Source organism: Mirounga angustirostris, unplaced genomic scaffold, assembly GCF_029215605.1.
Source record: "Mirounga angustirostris isolate CCGP_5_RB_7025 unplaced genomic scaffold, mMirAng1.0.hap1 SCAF_5, whole genome shotgun sequence".
Lineage (NCBI taxonomy): Eukaryota > Metazoa > Chordata > Mammalia > Carnivora > Phocidae > Mirounga > Mirounga angustirostris.
This window is the reverse complement of record NW_026991713.1, coordinates 118,255,371-118,278,512: the sequence shown is the minus strand read 5'-3', so window position 1 is coordinate 118,278,512 and position 23,142 is coordinate 118,255,371. Positions and strand designations below refer to the sequence as shown.

Genomic DNA, 23,142 nt, shown 5'->3' with positions numbered 1-23,142 from the left:
ATGACAGGGACAGCTGGCTCAGTTTTCAGTGTGAAAACACCCCCTCGGTGGACCAAACACAACGACACTGACCTTTCTGGGGGGGGAACCAAGATGTGCCTTTGACTGAATTAGCCATAAAGACGTCTTGCTATGACTTTTGTTCCCCACGAAAGCAGAGAAATACTGCGTTTAATATGAGTGGTACTGTTCACAGCTTTTCCGTGCCCCTTAAGAAATATTACAGTGCTGATTTACTGGCCCTCTTCTACTGAGTTGGCCCCAAGGCCGAGGGTGGAGGGGTGGGGATGGGGTGGCAAGGACAGACCAGGAGTCAGTGGAGGCAGCGCACCGAGTTGCCTGTTGCCTGTTTTCAAAGTTCTCACTTTGCAGCGGCAAATTTATCAATCTTTTCATCTGACAGTACTTAGAAATATATCATTGTCATCCAGAGTTGTTTGATAGATGATCTACAGGCACACCGGCCTTTTCCAAGGTCAAGTTGAAGATTCTTGTTTGCTGTTTAACTGGGTTGTTTAAAAGCTCAGAACAATGCCTGCCTGTTAAAATTTCACTTGTTCTCATGGGGCATTCGAAAGCAAGTTTTCCTATTGACCAGTGTGGGGACATTTCATCCTCTTGAGCGTCTGAATTCAGCAACCAGGGCTTGGCAATGAAATCCACAGGAGAAGAAATGAGATTTAACCTTAGCTCTTGCAGACGCCAAAGAGATTAAGCCATCTTTCACATCTCCTCCAAGTGTGTACTAATTTTTCTCTGCATGTCGCGGGCTGGTTATAGCCACACGCATCTCATTCAACTTTCTGCCTTTATTCTAGTGGGAAGCTGCACGTACCCTCCCCTAAAGTAGAAGCGCAGAAACACTGTGGCCACTCTTGTCTTTGTCAGCCCACAACCTGTTGCTCTAAGGACGCTTTAAAATAAAGTGGGCCCCTAAATCGTCATGTTTTATGGACATATTTATTTATGTTTTTAATGGAAACACTGGCTTCACAGTTTCTTCTATATCTGCGATGATTGATTTTTTTTTTATTCAGCCAACTTTTATTTACCTTGCAGAAATGTTCTGGACCGATGTGATAAATTACAGATATGCAAATTTCTTTGAATGGTGTTGTAAGTGTGTCTAGCTGGGGCTGAATAACTCCTTGCAAGTCAGTCTGTGCGCACTCAGGACCCCAGGGAGCTGATCAAAGCACCCATTCTCTTTCATCCCCGGTATTCTCCTCCAAACTATTTCGATACAATATGTTTCCATGATGCACTTAATGTGCTAGGGACATAGAACTCATTACAACCTAGCTAGTTCTGCCGACCTCTTTGTTCTGAGGCAGAAAGTCAAAGCAAAAAGGAAAAGCGTTGCCAGTTGCCAGCTTTCTGAAATGCTAAAGCATGCGTCATTTTTCACCAGGTCTCCTCTTGATATCCTCAAAAGACAAACTATGAAACCGGCCTCGGCCCTTGCTGGCATTAATTACACTGCTGTCCAGCCGATCTGTTTTTCCTATTATATGCATTTCTCAGCAGGGAATTTTTTTTTTTTTTTGCAAGACTAATGCAGCTGCACGTTAAACTATGAATGCGTTTTTATTGCTATGGAAAAAAAAATAAGTGAAAAGACGGCAAAACATACAACTGAACTTTTTAAAGGCTTCTGGTAGATAACAGATTAGGACCGAACTTTGGGGAGGTTTTTGCAACTTGAGGGAACCTGAAACTGACAGAGAGCCTCAGGCGTTTCCGTGCGCCCTGGATGTTCCGTGGAGTGCACTCCCTGTGCCATTTGAAATTCTGCTCTGGTACTCAGATATATCTTGAAGGTGAAACCCTTCAAGCTTTCTGTTAAAATTCTGAAATGAAACCGTCTGTGCTGCACCCAACTAGGAGGCCGCTTCCAAGGAATTTCTGTCCAGGCTAATAGTACAGAGAATGTAAATTCTATTTCATTTCCCCCTCGTTTCTTGTAGGGTTGATTGGTTGGTGGAAATGGCTGGCCGCCAGTTCTGGGAAAGATTCCAGACCTGACTCCGATTAACCCTCTCTGCTGAAACTCTGCTGGAAACCCAACTCACCAGCAATTGCCATTAATCTACTTACTAATTAAGCCAATTCATTTCCAAAGGAGAAAAATTCCTTTCTTTAGCCATACTGATGGGAGGAAATCTGAAAGAAGCGCCAAACTGTGTAACTGTAATTCAGCCAAGGACTGCTAAAACAAGGTGTTGATATATAGCAGCAGATTTAAAACAAGTTTCTAGGGCAACACTGCTTTAGAGACGGTGGCATATAGTGCACAGTAGATGAAGCTCGAATAATGCTCTCCGGCGCTATGCCACCCCATGGACTTGCGTCGAGAATAACACGTCTCTCTCCAATTAAATCTTGTGCCGTTTACGCACAAATAAATCGCCTCTCTAGCTTTCTTTCACACCAGAGTATATCAGCTTTATGTGACAGTTACCACAAATATATTTCTTGAGACTTAATAAATCGCTCTAGAAATTTGTAATCCAGAGTCTGAAACTGGGGCTACAGGCAGGGCTTAACTTGTAGTTCGGGGAACAGAAAGGAACAAGCTGAACATTACGCACGTGAGAAAGCGGACTGGCCTTTCAGCAAATGGTACCTGACATTCTGGAAAGAATAATACGTGAATCATGGCCTTGATACTGACCGGGAAGCAAAACTCCAAGGAGTTTCCCACTTACCAAAGAATTGTTTACAGCTTTTAAGATAAGGCTGGGAGCCCAGTACCGACGTAAAATAAGAGCGGACCGCCCTAGAGGAAATTTAAAATCCCCTTGGACCAGGCCTTAAGGCTCGCCTTCATGGCGATTAGTTGGTGGGCGAGGAGGCAGCAAATCAGTTTGCCTTTGTGTTACAGAGAGACGCTGGATGGAGAAGAGAGGGAGTGGAGGTTTAGTGCCTCAAACTCTTTAATTGAAGTCCGTCCCTCCCCACCCTAAGGCTTTGGGACACACTGCTGAGCCCAGGAAAGCGCCCCAGTGGATTTGGCAGCCCCTCGGAGTTCGTGTGTCATGTTCACCCAGCATGAGCGAGCACCTGCCTTAAGGGCTTGGAAAGGTGCTCACAGTGGGCGCACGTCACGTCCTCTTCACTTCAGGTGCGGGTCACGAGTGAGTCTACATCATCTGGGGAGACAGACCTGTGATGTTAAAAATGCCTGGGCGGTAGTATCCCTTGTCAGGGAGGCAGGCCTTATGCCGGGAAGGGGAGGGCCCACTCTGTGGGTCCGCTCTGCGCAGCCCAGTGCCCTGCCCCATTACTCAGTAGCATCCATATCGTTCACTGGGGTGTTCTGGGGTATTGATGGCTTCTCCAAAGGCTCTTCCTCTGGCGTTTCTGACAACCTCCCTAAAAATATGGCAAAACGAATAGATGTGAATTTTGTTTTACTTGCTATACACAAACCACTTCCCACTTGTCATGCAGAGCTCTTTGCCTCATGTTTAGTGGGTCCTCCCAGCTCTGGCTCCAGGTGGGGTTCCCTTCAGTGACCTGAAGGAGAGGGCTGGGAGGGTGGGGGAAGGGGAGGTCAGGCGGTCAGATGCTCCTTGGCCTTCAAAACAGCTTGCATCAGCCAAGTTTTCCTCTGAGACGGTTTTCCCGCTGCCCTAGACTGTGGAAATGGTCTTAGGAGCCTGTGACCGAGGTCAGTAAATGACCTTCTGCTGAGGGCCCCTTTCCTAGAATTAGGAGCAGTTGTAAGAGAATTTTAAAAGGCAGGGTTTGTCTTGTGCTTGGGCCCAAGGACCTAACTAAGATTTAAATTTCCATTTGCATGTTCAGTCTTTCCTCCATACAAAATAGAAAATTCTGCATGAGAAGGAAAAAAAACCCTATTGGCAGGGAGGGGTTCTGAAGTTGGGGAGTAGGGAGGTTCCCCCCCACCCCCACCCCCCCGCCCCCAGGCTGTGCTCTCTGCTCCGTAGGGAGGGACATTTACCTGGTGTGTAAATTGTGAGGAAAGCCTTGGGGGTCTGAGACAGGAAAGCCACAACATGGGATGTGATGTTCCCGCTTTGAAAGGGGGACAAAGGCCTCGAGCTAATCCCAGTGAAAGCCAGGAGCGTGGACAAGGCAACAAAGAATTGCAGCCTGTGGTCACCGGTAGGTGTCAATGTGGACACTTAGAGCCGGGGCGGTGGGAGAGGGGGACACAGAGACAGGCTGTCATTCCAAGGCTTAACATGAACAAAGATAAAAACGTGACAACCTCGCTTTTCAATGGTTGGGAGGTTCAAAGTGGAGTGCTAGGGAGTCTATCTGGGTCAAGTCTTTTCTGAAGCAGGGCCTTTCTTTTCTCGAGTCAAGTATCAGCCAGGGAAGTTCTGAGGCCCTCTTCCCAAGGTAATTTTTAGTAGGAAAAGAAGAATTCTTCAAAATAATCTCCTACTCCACCCACTTGCCTAAGGCGAAGAGATGGAGCTTTCGAGATTCCTAGACATCGTGTAGAAGGTGTTTTCTGTACCCCAGAGACTCAAGTGGCTGCATTAAGCCTTTCTGAACTTGAACAGCCTACCCTAAACTTTTTTTTTAAAGTTTGTGTATTCTTTTACACATTTAATGAAAAGAAATAACATTTCCTTTTATGAAGCTGGGTGTATGTGTAGATGAATCTAGGGGTGCCATAATTTATGAAGTATGCATCTGACAAAGACATTTACCTAGGATACCATTGAAGGAGTAATGAACACCTGGTAGAGTTAGTACGCCCATGATTTCAGGCTCACTATTCGAAATCAGCAGACAAGGCATTTGCCAACAAATGGATCTCCTCTATAATCTGGGAAAGGTAATCAGGAATCTTCTGCTAACACAACTGATTAGCAAAGACTCTCGGAGAATTAGCAAATGGAACTGACAACAAATTGTGTTTATCCTAAGAACTCAGAAATGTTGTTGTCTTTAAATTCTGCCGTCAAAACCAAAATACAAGTTTAAAAATCACAATGTAATAAAATTCTGATTTTCTTTAGTTGGAATAAGTCTCCTAAATAATAATAAAAAAAAAAGGATGTAAATATCCTTAAAAGACTAATGACATTTCACAGGTAATGCAATTTAGAAAGAAACACTTCCATGTTTTCTTTTCCAACAATGTGCATTTTTGTAAACTGCTATAAATTGCAATTCAAAAGCACTGATCTCGCCATCCCCAATCATTTTTTATACTGATCAAATGAATGCAGATACTCCCATTTGGGAGGGGCGACATGACATTTCCCTTGGCAGTTCTAAACAGGTCACAGACCTTTCACAGACCCTAAGGCAGTGGGAGGGAGCTCTTTACTAAACCGTGTAACCAAATCAAACCAATGGTTACCCCTTTTCAAAACCATTGGAATGGTTTGCACAATGCTATTCACATAGCAGCACAGAAACTGAAAGGTCATCCAATGGAAATTTCTTTCCTTTTGTTTAAACTTGCAGAGCTCAAAAAAGTCATACTTTGAAGGAAAACAATTACATGTACTATGATACAAATCATAGGCAATACACATGCATGCTTATTGGCATAACACGGCAGAGCTGTAGACACCCATTGGTATGTATATATATGCACATGTATGTATGTATATGTATGTATATTTATTGGAGATGTTGCTTTGTTTGAAACCTTGGGCACAAAGACACAACATGGCTGCCCTGGAGGTGACCTATGGCTTTCAAGTTGCTTGAACACATCAGAATTTCCATTGTTAAGGTTGATTAATTGAAACTGATAAGTTACCATGAATAAAGATTGTTTTTCTGTTTAATGTGGTGGGCCTGATTTGGTAAATGCCTCATTCATGTAGCTTTGCAGTGCAGCATATGGGCAAGAGTCATTCAGTATCACAAACATATACAATTTATTATGCTTGTATGGGCACAGCCAAAAGGCCTTTTTATTTTAATGACAAAGTTTCAATGAAAAATTCCATTTAAAGAGTCACTAGTAACATGAAGTGTGATTTTGTAATTTACACTCGGAGTTTCTATCTTTGAGTTGCTGTGAGTAAGTCATTGGGAATACAGCAGAATTTATCTTAAATTTAGCAGGCATATGAAGAGAAAGCCCTTCATTATCTGATACCACCTGCATGCCATACTGTCGATAAGATTACCATAAATATTTCACCGAGATGCCACCAACAGTAGCTCTCCCTGCCCAGTTTACAACAAAATGCAAAGGAGGTTGGTAAATAACATGCCAACGTCCTGATGTCTTTTTTTATCTTAATGAATAAAACCAGGAGACAATACTTAAAAAATAATTTAAGGACCATCATGTGAGACACCCACGGATTTAGGAAGTTTTCCAAATTTAATTACTGTTCTTAAAAGCTGGTGTCACTTTTTAAAGTGTTAGCCAAATAAAGACTGTCAGGAGTGTTTACTGATAAAGGTAAGGTTTCTAATTTTTTCATAATGATTTTGCACAGAAACTTTTTTTTCCCCTTTTTCATATAGGCCGCTCATGTAATCACCAGGAGAGTACTCACAAAAAAATATGAAAGACATGCAAATGAGCTAAAGGAAAGACTGTATCAAGCCATCAAAGAGATAGTTACCATATTCAGCTTTTAATGTCTTATCAAATAAATTCTCTGGTCATTCATGTCCATGAAACAGTTCAAGTTCACCCAACATTTCTCAATTAGATTAGATGGGTAATCTCAGTTCAGCTCTTCTCGAGAGTAATCAACCACATTGGTCACAGTTGACCACTGCTAATATGTGTCTCATAAAGGACTGGATGTCCATTGGAAAGCTAATCAGTGCACCGTCCCTTGTAAAATTCCCTCCCTGCATTTGGAAGTGATAATCTGTATCTAATTTTTAAAGAAAAATTTACTCTCCTTTCACTCTTCTGAGGCCAATTTCTTTTCTGGACCTGAATAGAGATCATTGGTGCAACAGTACCAAATAGCTTTGGTATGTGTATAACAAAAACCCACCTCTTTGTAGAACATAACAAATTATGCAATGTTCACAGATGCGCTTCCCATTGTGCCTTTTGTGAGAAAATGAAGACCCAACTCTGTTCCCCACCCCCCTCTTTATGAAGGACTACGCTGCCAACGCAATCTGTCCTAATCCTAGCAAAAAATAAATACACGTAATAGGGCAGCTTAGGCAGTTATTTTTAAAGTGGTTTTCATTTGGACTTTCGGTCAATGTAATTTCCACAAGTAGGAATTGGAAGTTCCAGACAGCTATTTATTCTGACAAATGGGCAAAAGCCTTGGGGCCTAAGGATGAAAGTGTTAACTGTTTCTCTCACCCACCTCTGGAATTTGGGTCTTTGGCGAAAATGCTATTTTCACACAATTTCCTGCGTTTATAGGTTATCGAGGAAATTTAGTAATTCTTCAATGATAATTTTTAAATCTACACACTAAAAAGATTTTACATTTTGTGTTGTATTTTGGCTTTGGATTATCCTTTTCCCCCAGAATTTTCGGGCTGTAATTGACAGACAGCACTGTGTAAGTTTAAGGTGTATGGCATGAGGACTTGACTTAGATATATTGTAAAATGAGTACCACAGTACATTTAGCTAACATCCATCATCTCATAGAGATTTTTTTTTTAAAGTTCTTCTCCTCGTGATGAGAACTTTAAAGATCTACTCTCTTAACTTTCAAATATAAGCTCAGTGGTGTTAATTATTGTCATTCTGTTCTACGTCACATCCCCAGTGGCTATTGATCTCACAACTGGAGTTTGTGTCTTTTGATCAACTTTCCTCCAAGTCTCACTCCCTCTTTTGTGGGGAGAGGCTATAAATAGAGAATTCTGACTAACGAGTAGCAATTTCTGCAGATGTGCTGAGGAGCACAGAGGAGCATTCTCAGGCCCACCCCTACGTAGCCGAACAGCCTTAAATCCTGGTATTTCTTTTATTGGATGTCCTAGTCTTTGAATGTCAGTCTTAGAGTACAAATTCCAAACACTAAAAAGACTCTCTGCATCCTGAGTGTCTAGCCCAGGGCTTCGCTTATAGCAGGTGTTCATAACATCTGTGCAGGGGATGAATGAATGGAGTGACAAAGAGAAGGCAAAAGCCAGAAAAGTAAGCAGTGTGGCTCCCTTGGTGTCCATGGCCTTTGCAGTTCCCTCGCCATTGACTCTGGTCTTGGTCATCCCGTTTGCTTTGACCAGTGGGACTGGAGCAACTGTGGTGCCAACAGAGACTTAAACAGCCCCTGTGCACTGGAGCTTGCTCTCTTTTGCAGCTCTTGAGAACCCGAGACCGCCGTGATCAGACGACTGGGTTTGCCTGTTCAGTGATGACAAATCCAAGATCTGGCTACCCTGTCGCCCCATCAGCGAGGCAGCAGGAGGCCATCAATGGCCAGCTAACCACGGGAGATGAGTGAGTGCAGCAAGACCAGGCAGAAGGCCTGCCACCTAGGTGAAGGCATGTATAAAGGCACTGAAGCATGGAATAGCATGAAATAGCAGGGAGAAGCAAGTCGTTTGTTATGACTAGATCAGAGAGCCCAAGTAGGGGAGAAGCAGCTATTATGAAAGCTCTTATATGCTCAACTGGAAAACTTGATTTAATCCTGAAAGCCTTAGATATCTATTGAAGAATTAGGCAGGGGAAAACAAAGTGTGCCAAAGTGAACCAAAAATAAAATTTTCAGTGACTCCAACACATAATACTCAGAGTAGGGGCAGAATTGGGTAACCAGGACAGGCTGAGAAGAGTGCTCTGGGCAGTAGGAGGATAATGAGAACAGGTTGGTGATTTGGAAATCAAAAGGAGAGCATCTTAAGAATTAAGGGAGGCTCATTAGTAACAACACGCTGGGCTGGGGCGGGGGGGAGTGCAGTCAAGTGAGAGAAATGGAAACCATTTTTTGCATTTGAAGGATTCTGAGGACCTGGGTAAGAGCTGTGTCAGTGAGATGTGAAGCCAGAAGACAAGGGGAGTGACTTGGAGAAGGGCAGAGAAGGGGACAGCAGGGGAGAGGGCATGTTCTGATTGCTCTCTGGAGGGCTAACAGTTGAGGTAGGAGGACCAGAAGGCACTTGCTTGAAGAAGAAGGGAAGGAAAGAGTAAGAAAAGGAGCTGTGGACATGTTTATAGGAAGATGGCACTGGGACTTGGTGGGACGGTTTGGTCTGAGGACAAATTGGGATTTTTGAGTTAGTTACCGAAGTTCATAACAGTAGAAGTCTGAGCAGCGTGAATTTCAGATTCACTTTTATACACATTCCTTGATCACTTACTGCCAGAGTGTTGGGCGAATTATACACAATTTATACACAGGTCTTTTCACATTCAACTCCTTAATACTAGAATGTATTTTGAAGCTCAGAAGAAGTAACTTTCTAATCAATCAAGGGGAAATGTCTCCTTTATAGTCAAAATCAATAGCAGAACATGTAAGGTAAAGTGGAAACATAAGGTCACTGAACTCATTTGGGACAATGGCTGTCCATCTATTTATTGTGGACGCCATGGAAGTCATTAAGTTGCCATTCTGTGTTAGTTTCCTATGGCTGCTGTAACAAAGTAACATCAAATACAGATGTTAATTCCCTCACAGTTCTGGAGGCTGCAAGTCCAAAATCATGGTGTTGACAGGACCATGCTCCCTCTGTGACTCCGAGGGGAATCTTTCCCTTCTTCTCCTAACTTACCCATCGATCCTTCATGTTCCTTGAGTTGACGCCACATCACTCCATTCTTTGTCTCTGCCATCACATGGCATTCTCCCTGTGTGTCTGTCCAAATTTCCCTCTTCTTAGGACACTAGTCATTATGGATTAATGACCTAACAACCTCATCTTGATTGCATCTGCAAAGACCCTATTTTACAAATAAGGTCACAGTCACAGGAAATGTGGGTGAGGGTTTCAACATCTCTTGGGGGACACATAGTTCAACCCATAATGCAGTCTTCTCTGGAAAAGGTAACTCATTGCTTATTTCACACGCAGAACATCAGGAAAAAGGACTTATGCTAAGATACAACAGAGATTTTTTAAATGTTTCATTAGAAAACATAAAGAAATAAAAGGCATGTAATTTACAATTACACCAAAAATAATAAAATATCTGGGAATAAACTTAACCAAAGAAGTGAAAAACTTGTACTTTGGAAACTGTAAAACACTGATAAAAGCCATTCAAGAGGACACAAAGAAATGGAAAGGCATTCCATGCTCATGGGTTGGAAGAAAAAAATATTGTTAAAATGTCTATACTACCCAAAGCAATCTACAGATTTAAAGCAGTCCCTACCAAAATATCAATAGTGTTTTTCAGAGAACTAGAAAAAACAATTCTAATTTTTTAAAAAGATTATCTTTATTTATTTGTCAGAGGGAGAGAGAGCACAAGCAGGGGGAGCAGCAGAGGGAGAGGGAGAAGCAGGCTCCCCGCTGAGCAAGAAGCCTGATGCGGGGCTCAATCCCAGGACCCTGAGATCATGACCTGAGCTGAAGGCAGTAACCAACTGAGCCATCCAGGCATCCCCAAACAATTCTAAAATTTACTTGGAACCACAAAAGACCTCGAAAATAAAACTGGAGGTATCACAAGTTCAGATTTCAAGTTATATTACAAAGCAGTAGTAATTAAAACAGTATGGTATTGGCATAAAAATAGACACATAGATCAGTGGAATAGAACAGAGAACCCAGAAATAAATCCACAAGTATATGATCAATTAATCTTCAACTAAACAGGAAAAAATAATTCAATGGGAAAAAGATAGACTCTTCAACAAATAGTGTTGGGAAAACTGAACAGCCACATGCAAAAGAATGAAACTGGACCACTTTCTTTCACCATACACAAAAATAAACTTAAAATGGATTAAGGACCTAAATGTGAGACCTGAAATCATAAAAATCCTAGAAGAGAACACAGGCAGTAATTTCTGTGACATTGGCCATAGCAACATTTTTCTAGATATGCCTCCTGAGACAAAGGAAATACAAGCAAAAATAAACTATTGGGACTACATCAAAATAAAAAGTCTCTGCCCAGCAAAGGAAACAATCAAAAAAACAAAAAGGCAACCTCCGGAATGGGAGAAGATATTTGCAAATGACATATCCGATAAAGGGTTAGTATCCAAAATATATAAAGACCTTATACAACTCAGCATCCAAAAAATAACCCAATTAGAAAATGGGCAGAAGACATGAACAGACATTTCTCCAAAGAAGACATACAGATGGCCCACAGACACATGAAAAGATGCTCAACATCGCTGATCATCAGGGAAATGCAAATCAAAACCGCAATGAGATATCACCTCACACTTGTCAGAATGGCTAAAATCAACAACACAAGAAACAACAGATGTTGGTGAGGATGTGGAGAAAGGGGAACCCTCTCTCCTACACTGTTGGTGGGAAGGCAAACTGCTGCAGCCACTCTGGAAAAGAGTATGGAAGTTCCTCAAAAGTTAAAAATAGAACCACCCTATGGTCCGGTAATTGCACTACTGGGTATTTACCTCCAAAATACAAAAACACTAATTCAAAGGGATACATGCACACCTATGTTTATTGCAGCATTATTTACAATGGCTAAACAGTGGAAGCAGCCCAAGTGTCCACTGACTGATGAAAGGATAAAGAAGATGTGGTATATATACAATGGAATATTACTCAGCCATAAAAAGAATGAAATCTTGCCATCTGCAACAACATGGATGGAGCTAGAGAGTAAAATGCTAAGTGAAATAAGTCAGAGAAGGACAAATACCATATGATCTCACTCATATGTGGATTTTTTTTTTTTTTACTTTACTTTTTTTTTTTAATGTAAGCTCTCCACCCAGTGTGGGGCCCAAACTCATGACTCAAGATCAAGAGTCACATGCTCTACATACTGAGCCAGCCAGGTGCCCCTTATATGTGGAATTTAAGAACCAAAACAAAGAAACAAAAGGGGGAGAAAAGAGACAAACCTAGAAACAGACTCTTAACTATAGAGAATAAAGTGATGATTACCAGAGGGGAGATGGGGGGGGGGAGTGAAATAGGGGGTGGGATTTTTTTTTTTAATTTTTATTTATTTTTTTTGAGAGAGAGAGAAAGAAAGAGAGAGGGAGAGAAAGAAAGGAAGAAAGAAAATGAGCCAAAAACAAAAGTTCCAAAATACACAAAGAAATAGAGTGCTTATAAAGACAACAGCAAGATGAGTTATGAGAACATGAATTCACTCCAGATAAATTTTAATTGATAAAATAGTCTGACAAAAACTTTGAAATATGTGTATGTGCCAAAGAAATAATTGATAATATTCTTTAAAAAAACAAATTATGACACAAAACAGGCCAGAATAAAATAAGAACTAGTGGCTGTGAAAAAGAATCAATTTATAAAGTCACTAAAATGAGACACTTAAACATTGGGCACAGCTGAAGAGAAAATTAGTGAATTATAAGGTAGTATTGAGGAATCCACCCATATGCACAATAGAGAAATAAACATAAAAATTAGAAAATTTAGATTAGATCTATAGAGATGAGATAGGTGCTTTCAAAGAAAATAATGTAGAGAAGGTTGTATAAACAATATTTGAAAAGATAGTAGCTGAGAAATTTCTAGATGTAAAGAAAGTTTCAAATAATCAGATCCAGATTGTACTCTGAATACTGGTAAATATAAATATACCATTGAGTATATTCTAATAAAAATAAACTTTAAAAGCTGCTATAAAGAGGGGCACCTGGGTGGCACAGTTAAGCAGCTCTTTTCTTTTTTTTTAAGATTTTATTTTTTTCTTTGAAAAAGAGAGACACAGCAAGAGAGGGAACACAAGCAGGGGGAGTGGGAGAGAGAGAAGCAGGTTCCCCACTGAGCAGGGAGCCTAATGCGGGGCTCCATCCAGGGCCCCAGGATCATGACCTGAGCCGAAGGCAGACGCTTAACGACTGAGCCACCCAGGCACCCCAAAGCATCTGACTCTTGATTTCAGCTCAGGTCATGATCTCAGGGTCTTGAGATTGAGCCCCATGTCAGGCTCTGCAGTCAGCCCAGAGTCTGCTTCAGTTTCTTTCCTTCTCCCTCTGCCCCTCCCTCCCACTCTCTGTCTCTCTAAAATAAACGAATAAATATTTAAAAATAAATAAATAAGAGTGCCTGGGTGGCTCAGTTGGCTAAGCGTCAGTCTTCAGCTCAGGTCATGATCCCAGAGTCCGGGGATGGAGTCCTGCATCAGGCTCCCTGCTCAGTGGGGAGCCTGCTTCTCCCTCTGTCTGCTGCTCCCCCTGCTTGTGCTCTCTTTCTTTCAAATAAATAAATAAAATCTTAAATAAATAAATAAATAAATAAATAAACGCAAGCTATAAGAAAGAAAACATAAAATGATCACAAATGATTGACAGATTGACAACAGACTTCACATAATCCTGAGCAGAGACTCAAAGGCAATGGTATAAATAACAAAATGTGAAGGAAAAATAATGTCAACTTAGAATTTCATATCTCACTCAATTACCATCAAGAGTGAGGTGAAAATTAAGGAAAACAGAATTTACCATCAATAGGGCTTCACTAAACAAAGTATTGCAGTAATAATAATTTTTAACATACATATACAAAAACATACACATATACATAAATATATACACTAAAACAAAAGAAATACAGCTTATAAATTTTTTGACATCGACCATAGCAACATTTTTCTAGATATGTCTCCTAAGGCAAGGGAAACAAGAGCAAAAAAAACCTACTGGGACTACACCAAAAATAAAAGCTTTTGCCCAGCAAACTATCAAAGAAAACAAAGGCAACCTATTGAGTGGGAGAAGATATTAGCAAATGATATATCCAATAAGGGGTTAATATCCAAAATACATAAAGAATTTATATAATTCAACACTAAAAAAAAAAAATCTGATTAAAAATGGGCTGAGGAACAGAATACACATTTTTTTCAAAGAAGACATACAGATAGCCAACTGATACGTGAAAATATGTTCAACATCACTAATCTTCAGGGAAAGGCAAATCAAAACTACAATGAGATATCATCTCACACATGTCAATATGGCTAAAATCAAAATGACTAGAAATAACAAGTATTGGTGAGGATGTGTAGAAAAAGGAACCTTGTGCACAGTTGAGGGAAATTGTTGGTTCCTCAAAATAATAAAAGTAGAACTACCATATGATCTAGTAATTCCACTACTGGGTATTTACTAAAGAAAATGAAAACACTAATTCAAAAAGATATATGCACCCCTGTTTATTGCAGCATTATTTATAATACCCAAGATATGGAAGCAACCCAAGTGTCCATTGATAGGTGAATGGATATATATATATAATGGAATGTCACTCAGTCATAAAAAAGAATGAGATCTTGCCATTTGTGACAACATGGATGGACCTAGAAGGCATTTTGCTAAATGAAATAAGGCAGATAGAGAAAGACAAATAATATGATTTCACTTACATGTGGAATTTGAAAACCAAAATAAGGGAATAAACAAACAAAAAGCAGAATTAGACCTATAAATACAGAGAACAAACTGATGGTTGCCAGAGGGGAGGGAGTTGGGGAAACGGGCAAAATAGGTAAAGGGGAATGGGAGGTCCAGGCTTCCAGTTATGGAAAGAATAAGTCACAGGGGTAAAAAGTACAGCCTAGAGAATATAGTTAATGGTATTGCAATAGTGACACTTCAGAATGTGTCCTATTAAGAGACAAACAAGAGAAGGGTACCACTGACTGCTCTATTCAATATCATAGTGACAATCCTAGCCAGTGCAATAAGAAAAGAAAAAATAAGTGCTATATAGATTGGAAGACAGAAGTTTTAAAAATTATAGATAATGTGATTATCTAAGTGTTGAGACATTCAGACGAGCTATTAGGATCAGTAGAGTTCAACAAGTTTGTTGGAAACAAGATGAAAATACAGAATCCAATACTCAACAATGATAAACAGAATTCATCAAAGAAATCAAACTACCAAGAGTTTTTTTCATGGATCTTGAAATGGTAAACCTAAAATTCATAGGAACCAAGAAAGGCTGGGACAATTTTGAAGAACAAGACGGAGGAAATTGCTGAGCCAGATATCAAGTTTTATTTTAAAGCCAACGTTTTCACAACTCTGGTATTAGAACAGAAAGGAAAATAAGTCAATGGCACAGAATGGAGAGCCTAGAAAAAGTCCATACTTGCAGGGAAGCTTGGCTAATGCCAGATGCAGCATTACAAATCACGGGTTTGGGGAGGCGGATAATGGTGATAAGGTAATCTGTTATTCTGTTGGAACAAAAAAGCTGGGCTCCAAAATCAGTCCATCTACAAAAATAAATTCTGCTGCTTTAAAGCACCTAAGTGTGAAAATCAAATTGGCAGTATTTTTAGAAGACAATGTAGGATTAGTTTTATAAATTTAGAATAAGAAAAATTTTCTAAAATAGATAATAAAGAACAATTCATAAATTAAAAGGTGGAAAAATAAAACTAAGTAAAACTAAAAAAACTTTGGTTTGACAAAAAGACATCAAAGGCAAAGTTGAAAGACACACTACAAACAGTGACAAGGTATTTGTGAAACATGTAACTGACAAAGGGCTAATATTCTGAATTTATAAAGACTCCTACTAATCAATCAAAAAAGGAAAAACAATCAAATAATATAAAAATGTTCAACTACTAAAAACAAGCAATTCACAGAAGAGGAAGCCAAAATGGTCAATAAAAAAATTTATTCTCACTGGTTATCGGGGAATTTCAAATTAAAAAATGGGAGATAATTTCACACCCATTAGATCAGCAAAAATTAAAACCTCAAGTGTTAGTAAGACTATGGAACATATTCATACTACTTGTATGAATCTAAATTAGCATAACCACTTAGCACAATTTGAGAGCATCTAGTAAAGTTAAAGATGTATATACTCTTCAACTCAGCAATTCCATTTCTAGGAATTTACTGTAGAGAAATTCTCCCCCTTATGACTATGAAAATGTACAGGGATGTTTATAGCAGTGGTGTTTACAATGGCAACAAATTGAAAACCTTCTAAATTCCCATCAGCGGGAGAATGAATATATTGTAGAATATCATACAATGGAATATACTACACAACAGGTAAAATAAATGAACTCAAGATACAGCAAAGTACTGTAATTAGATTTTTAAAAACATAACATTCATGAGGAAAAAAGAATCCATACATTCCACTATCATTTATATAATCCTTGAAAACATGCCAAATGACATTGTGTGTGTGTGTGCGTGCGTGTGCGCAGAAATATAAAATATACAAAATCAGGGCAGTGGTTACGTCTGGGGAGGGAGGGAGGGCGGGAGGGAAATAGTTACCAAGGGAGCTTCAACTCAATCTTCATGGTTTTCTTTCTTTTATGAATCAAGCATGGCAAAATCTAAAAGAGCCAGGTGTAATACAATCTTATGTTTTCTATATTTCTAATATTTGAAATATTGTACAGTAAAACTTAAAATAGTTCCTACATTAAATATGTCTATGAAGAAATTAAGGCTTTCCTCAATTCGTTCTTACTGATAGGAAAACACAAATAATAAAATCATTTTATCATTTTTTTGTCACCTCTCGCTTACAGTGTGTGGAAATTAGTAGCAGAAAACACGCTTCTCCCTATGACCTACGTTTTTTTTTTTTTAAGATTTTATTTATTTATTTGAGAGAGAGAGAATGAGAGAGAGCACATGAGAGGGGGGAGGGTCAGAGGGAGAAGCAGACTCCCTGCCGAGCAAGGAGCCCGATGCGGGACTCGATCCCGGGACTCCAGGATCATGACCTGAGCCGAAGGCAGTCGTTTAACCAACTGAGTCACCCAGGCGCCCCGACCTACTTTTTTCTATGTGCTTGTTTCTTTTAGGATGAGAAACCTACATTAAAGAGGAACGAGGAACATAGCGAGGAACGTAGTAATTAGCTGAGGACTGGGGTCCACTGCTATTTCTTTTTTTCTTTTAAAGATTTTATTTATTCATTTGAGAGAGAGAGCACGAGCCAGGGGGAGGGGCTGTGGGAGAGGGAGAAGCAGATTCCCTGATATGGGGCTTGATCCCAGGATGCTGGGATCAACCTCCGATTGGAAGGCAGATGCTCAACCGACTGAGCCACCCAGGTGCCCCTCTGCTGAAATTTCTATACAATGATGCAAATACCCACTTTTCTAATCTTAATTTATTCCCTCAGTTTCCAAACTTGGGGTACCTCCAGTTGAAAGTGATATTCATATGGTACCTTTCTCACTCAAAGATGTCACTTCTAGCTCAGTAGGGGTGCACGTGATATGCCCACAAATTTGCATGAATCTATACCCAATATGTTGTAACATTTTGTGATTTCTGTAACAGAACCATTCCTAAATTTAAAAATTAATACGTACTGTCTGTGCAGTATGTATTAAACCCTTTCTCGATATTTTGTTATCACCATAATGGCTTATATGACTTATAAGACCCTTTAATTAACAGGGCAGCAACCAGGCAGCTAAGGTTTGGGATGCAATTAGTGGTCAGGAGATCCAGAGAGGCTGCTGGACTCCTCTCGTGGTCCAACATGTGAATAACAATGCGCACCAGAAAGTGTTCTTGTCTCATGCTTTATGCTTTGAAGAGCTCTCAGTACCAGTTTGGGGGCACAATTAGGAATGTGTTTAGTGGCATTTATTAAATGAAACATTGCCCACAGATACTTAAAAGTATCACTAGACTAAATTAATACAAGACAGTCCTGACATCAAATTAAGAAAGTACTTTTTAAAATATGTATATGTCTTGGGGCGCCTGGGTGGCTCAGTCGTTAAGCGTCTGCCTTCAGCTCCGGTCATGATCTCAGGGTCCTGGGATCGAGCCCCACATCGGGCTCCCTGCTCCGCGGGAAGCCTGCTTCTCCCTCTCCCACTCCCCCTGCTTGTGTTCCCTCTCTCGCTGTGTCTCTCTCTGTCAAATAAATAAATAAAATCTTAAAAAAAAAAAAAACACCTTTAAAAAAATAAAAATAAAAAATAAAATAAAATATGTATATATCTTAACCCTCTTTTCTGCTCAGTTTTTACAATCTTACAAATTCAAAGTATTGAATTTCAAATTCCTGCTTACTTATTTCAAAGATTAACACTGTGTGTTCAAAGGATAGATTACCTTTCATTTTCCTTTTTCACGTTTTTCAATCCCCTCTCCGACTGATGGACAGAGCCTCAGTTAGATAGAGAACCTCTGATTTTTGTGATTAATTCTCTAACTCAACTGGTCATCTTGACTCTTTTCTATGTCACTGAGAATTCATAGTATTTGGAAAGATGTTTTAAGAGACACACTGCTAATCTTCCAGGCTTTCATTACCATCTAATATCCTAAATCCCATTGCTTGAGGACAAAATATCTCTAGAATATAGGTATGAAGAGCAGGAAAAATTCCTAAGGATAGGTAGTTGAGATTAGCTCAAATCTCAAAGACAACGATGACGTATAATAACATAGACATACACTGTATGAATAGTAGGTAATTGGTGATAATAGGGAAATAGTAGAGAAGTTGATGGCAGTGATATCGTTAACACTTACAGACCCCTTAATATATTATGTTTAGTAAATCAGCTTAGTCCTGGTACTTAACTCATATTTATGGATTAATTATTTCTTCTAACATTTTTAATAGCCATCAATTACATGTTAAATGATGTTATAGTTTATGCAAATATGTAGTATATATAGTAATATAAAATATGCATTTGAATATGAATTTGAAAACCTCACTAAATTATATTAATTACAGTTAAAATCTAGAAATGATATACAAAATGATGTTAACACTATGCCTGAAATTTCTTTCGCTTTTTATCTTTTATTTAAGTTCCAATTTCTTATGTGAGTTTTAAAATTATCTTTGTGTTAAAAATAGGGGCCACTGAACTCCACTTTCAATATTTATCTTTACAAGTTGGTGGGAAACTCATTTAGAAAAAAATACTTTTCAAGTCCAGAGCTTCAAAGGGTGAAAAGAATGGTTTTTGACTTATTTCAAAGATATTACGATTGTTCCACTATTCTTTAAAAGCCTTTAAAATCACCTGCTCGATGTTTCTTCCCTCAGAGTCTCAGAGAATGAACAAAACAATGTAATCTAGGTTTAAATTTGGGTTTCTCCTGTGCTTCAGATATTTATGTTTGAGCTTTCTCTTACTGACAAGCTACTTAAAGGGTCAGTGTTACTTTGAGGTTTTATCTATGAGATTCGTGTCTTTGGGGCTCATTAAGAACATTGCCAGAGATTACAATGTCAATAGCACCTAATTACTGGACTGTGAGAAAGGTCTTCTTGAGTACATTCGATCTGCCCCAGTGCACTGCACACAATGGGCAGCTCAGATCCCAAATTTTATCACAGTTAAGCAGCAAACAGATTAATAATGTTACTTGGGCTCTCTTGGGATCATTACTACTGCGTAAAAACTGCTTTGAAATTTTGCAGATAGTATCATACCTCGTTTTTTATTCCCTTGTATTAACAAGGATATATCTCTCTGTCTCTCTCTCTTTTTAGCTATTTATCTCTTTTTCTACATTGCATGAGTGACTCCCTGTTGTTCTCTTTAGAATTGTTTGGATTAAAACTTGCAACATAACAAAAAGTCATTTTCAATCTGTTTAGAAAAGATGTATCACCTCATATAACATTGTTTTAAAACCATATTTTATTTTTATTTCACTGTTTTCAAAATACCTACTGCATATTTTGATACTAATGATCAATTCTTTTCTTCTACTTATGTTGGTAGAAAAATAATTACTGAAGAACCAGAGGAGAGACTGGTTCTTTGAAATCACTAGACCAGCGTAATGCTGAGGACATTATGATCCTTGTGCGGTGGGCTAAAAGGTAGGTTTGCAGGCTTTATCGGGGGGACTTGGGGAAAATATGATCAACAGCTCAGGAGGAAATAGGGGTTAGCTAGGCACATAACATATATCTCACGTAATCCTCATCACAAAGCTATGAGGTGGGGTCACCATCCCCATTTTCCACAGCAGAGGAATTTGAGATGATGCCAGTAAGTAAGTGGTTGGAGCTGGGATGGGAACTGAAGTCTGTGGGCCTCCATGGCCTCTCTGCTACATCCCATATTTTCCCCTTGTGGTTAAGAATGGGGCGACATGTCATGCATGAGACTTGGGGCAAGTCAATATAATCGAGTGGTGACAAGCCAGGGCTCTGGGGCCACAGCGTCTGGGCTTGAATCCAGCTGTGTCTCCTGTTCATGGTATAACTCTGGTAGCCTACTAACCCTCTCTGTATCCAACTGTCTCCTCCGTAGACTGGGGGGAAAGCAAGAGCACCAACCACCTACGGTTTTGTGAGGATTAAAGCTAAAAGGTGAAAGGCATTTAGAGTAGCACCTACATCCACTAAATGTTAGCTATACATAAGTTTTAGAAGAATCTTGTAGTGTGAAAGAACAACTCAGGAACCTCTTAGGTTCTTTGATGCAACACTGAGGATCCTGTTAACAGGGAGGCTAAATATTCAGTAAGGACTTAAAATATTAATATTCTATTTACATATTCTAAAAAATGGAACTCAATACAACGGTGACTTTAAAGAGTTCGATTCGGGGTCCATCACCAGATAGGTTACAGTAATCCCCCGTGCTATAGAAAATAATAAATATTTGTCTATAAATCAGGTACATACTAACCATGTGGCTAAATGCCTCTTTAATGATGTATTTGTGAATTAGTGCTTGAAAATACTAATAATGAATTAAACTATTTCCTAGGGGCCTGAAGGGGGCTCTCAAGCATGTGAAGTATCTAAGAAACTTGGGGTGACTTGTTTCATGAAGATGATTTGGTCCTTTGAATGTCTAGTGTGTATCCCATCCAGTAGCCATAACCTGTGTGCTAATGAGATTCACTTACTCCCTGAATTAGCAAATGTGTAATTCACATATTCATTTCTATTCATTAAAAATATTATTTTTATAATATTTAAATTAAATATAAATTTAAAAATAAATAAAATTTATTTCTAGTAAATTTTGGATTAACTGGAATCCACTTAACCAGAAACTGTTGTTCCCTGGATTATTTCCCCCACACTGTCTTCATAGGGAAGAACATGGCATGTCCAAGTTGTATCAGAGATTTAGTAAAAGAAATTTCAAGGTTTCGCCCAGAGGTACTGGGTGCGACCACTGTCACATACATCCTCTCTGCGATGCAGGTTAACATTCAGAGTGATAGCGCTTTGTGGCGGACTACAAGATTCTCGATCATGGAAAAGCATTTACATTTGATTTTATTTAGTAAAGGAAAGGAGGGACTAACGAACTGTAGGAGGATTTTCAGTAGACAGGGTAGAAATAACTATCTTTTGCATTTTCAGTGCTGAGGAAAGGGAGTGATGCTTGTTTCCACTGGGGCTGCCCTGCATTTCAGGTGGCCATCAAGTTTCATTTGTACTACTTCAAATGGACCTTTGAAAAATGTTTTGCTTGGCTGTGGAAAATCAATTCTGGATGCAAAATGCTCCACTGAATCTTTTGGGGTATGGAACGTTGCTGTTAATTAAACTCTCTCATTTAAATGTCAGGCCAACCCCAGGTTCCAAATTCAACCATCTAGATTTTGATGATAAATCATGAGAGTCTCTTCTCCTAATACATTACGGTGTTGCAGAAAAAGCTTCTCTGTTGCATGGAAGCCCAGAAGAAAGGTTTCTCTCTGCTAAAACAGTCTAGTCTTTCAATTAGCAGCAACCAATATTCAGAAATGCATATTAGCATTCTTTGATTCAGCATACCTATGTATTAGTTTTATAAACTGGCTGAAAAAACCCCATGCATTCATCCAGAATTCTAAATGCCTCAGGATAACAAAAAGAAGGAGATGTCAATCTAGACTAAGTACCCATTCTGTGTGTGAACCATTTTTTCCAACAATAAAGATTCTTACCTTTTGATAAAGGGGAGAAAAATATCTGATCACTGACTACATCCATGTCCTTGTCCATCTGCAGGTAAAGCAAAAAGTTTCATTACTGAGGTTGAAGAATAGCAACCAATTAAATGTTTAATAGAAAAAAAATCTACCTACCAAAGGTGTTTGATCACTTCCAGAAGATGTAGAACCTGTTATCAAGTTCATTTTAGACTGCACAAATAAAGGTTTTAATTTCTGAAAGACACAAAAGGAATGTACTTTGTTATCAAGGGGAAGTAGTTATCAAATCAAATGGATAGGAGGTTCTTCAGTTCTTAATTAACCAAGATGTGAAAACTAAGCTCCTGATTTATTTGTTTAAATATGGCTGGGGAAATCCTTTCCTTGAAACCCATGGAATAGACAGACCCTTTCCTTATTTGGGCTACTCTGAGAAAAAATTCAAGAAAAATGTTTTCTTCAATGGCTGTTCTGACTCTACCTTTTTCTTTTCTTCTCACCTTTTCTTTCCTTTTCTTTTCTCTCCTCTCCTTTTAAGTACAGTTGACACACAGTGTTACATTTGTTTCATGTGCATAATTTAGTGATCTGACCAGTTTGCATGGTATGCTATGCTCATCCCAAGTACAGCTACCCTCTGTCCCCTGACTCTTCTTCCTTTTGATAATCTCCACCCCACTGGGGTTTACAACATGTCACTGGCCAGATATCACGGGGTTTGTCCAGCACCTCCTCGCTCCGGGCAACTATGGCAGTAGGGGTCCTCTTTCCCAGGAACTGAATGGTGAAAGCCCAGAAGCATCTCTTCTCGGACTTAAGGAGCCCCAGCATGCAAGCAGAATTGTCCCTAGCATCATTTATTCCCAAGTAAACGACAACAATAAACATGTGTGGGTGAAAAGGACCAAAGGTACACTAAGCGTGTTTATCAGAAAGAGGCCTGAGGTCCACGGATGTACCCTGGTGATGTAGGTGAAGTTTTCCCTCTTCAAGGCTTCTCTTTTGTTGATTTGTGTGTGTGTATTTTTCTATTCTCCATAGCACCCCCCACTCTCTTTTTGTTCCCACCCCAAGGAAACGGTTTAAATATTTTATGCGTATCTTTAATTTGTTTATGTTCTTGCAAAAATACGTACTGTTGTGCATGCCTTTTAATTTACACTAGTGGTGTTATGTGCTATCCTATTTTGTTGAT

The 23,142-nt window shown here is 39.4% G+C and overlaps 1 long non-coding RNA gene across 1 annotated transcript; it reads right to left on the bottom strand.

Moving 5' to 3' along the window:
- Positions 1-2,967: 2,967 nt before the first annotated feature.
- LOC135364346 (uncharacterized) lies at positions 2,968-22,271 on the bottom strand. The gene is made up of 3 exons (XR_010411222.1): positions 22,101-22,271; positions 21,960-22,017; positions 2,968-3,375 (listed from the first exon to the last, which is right to left on the bottom strand). It is a non-coding gene; the product is annotated as an uncharacterized LOC135364346 (long non-coding RNA).
- Positions 22,272-23,142: the final 871 nt, after the last annotated feature.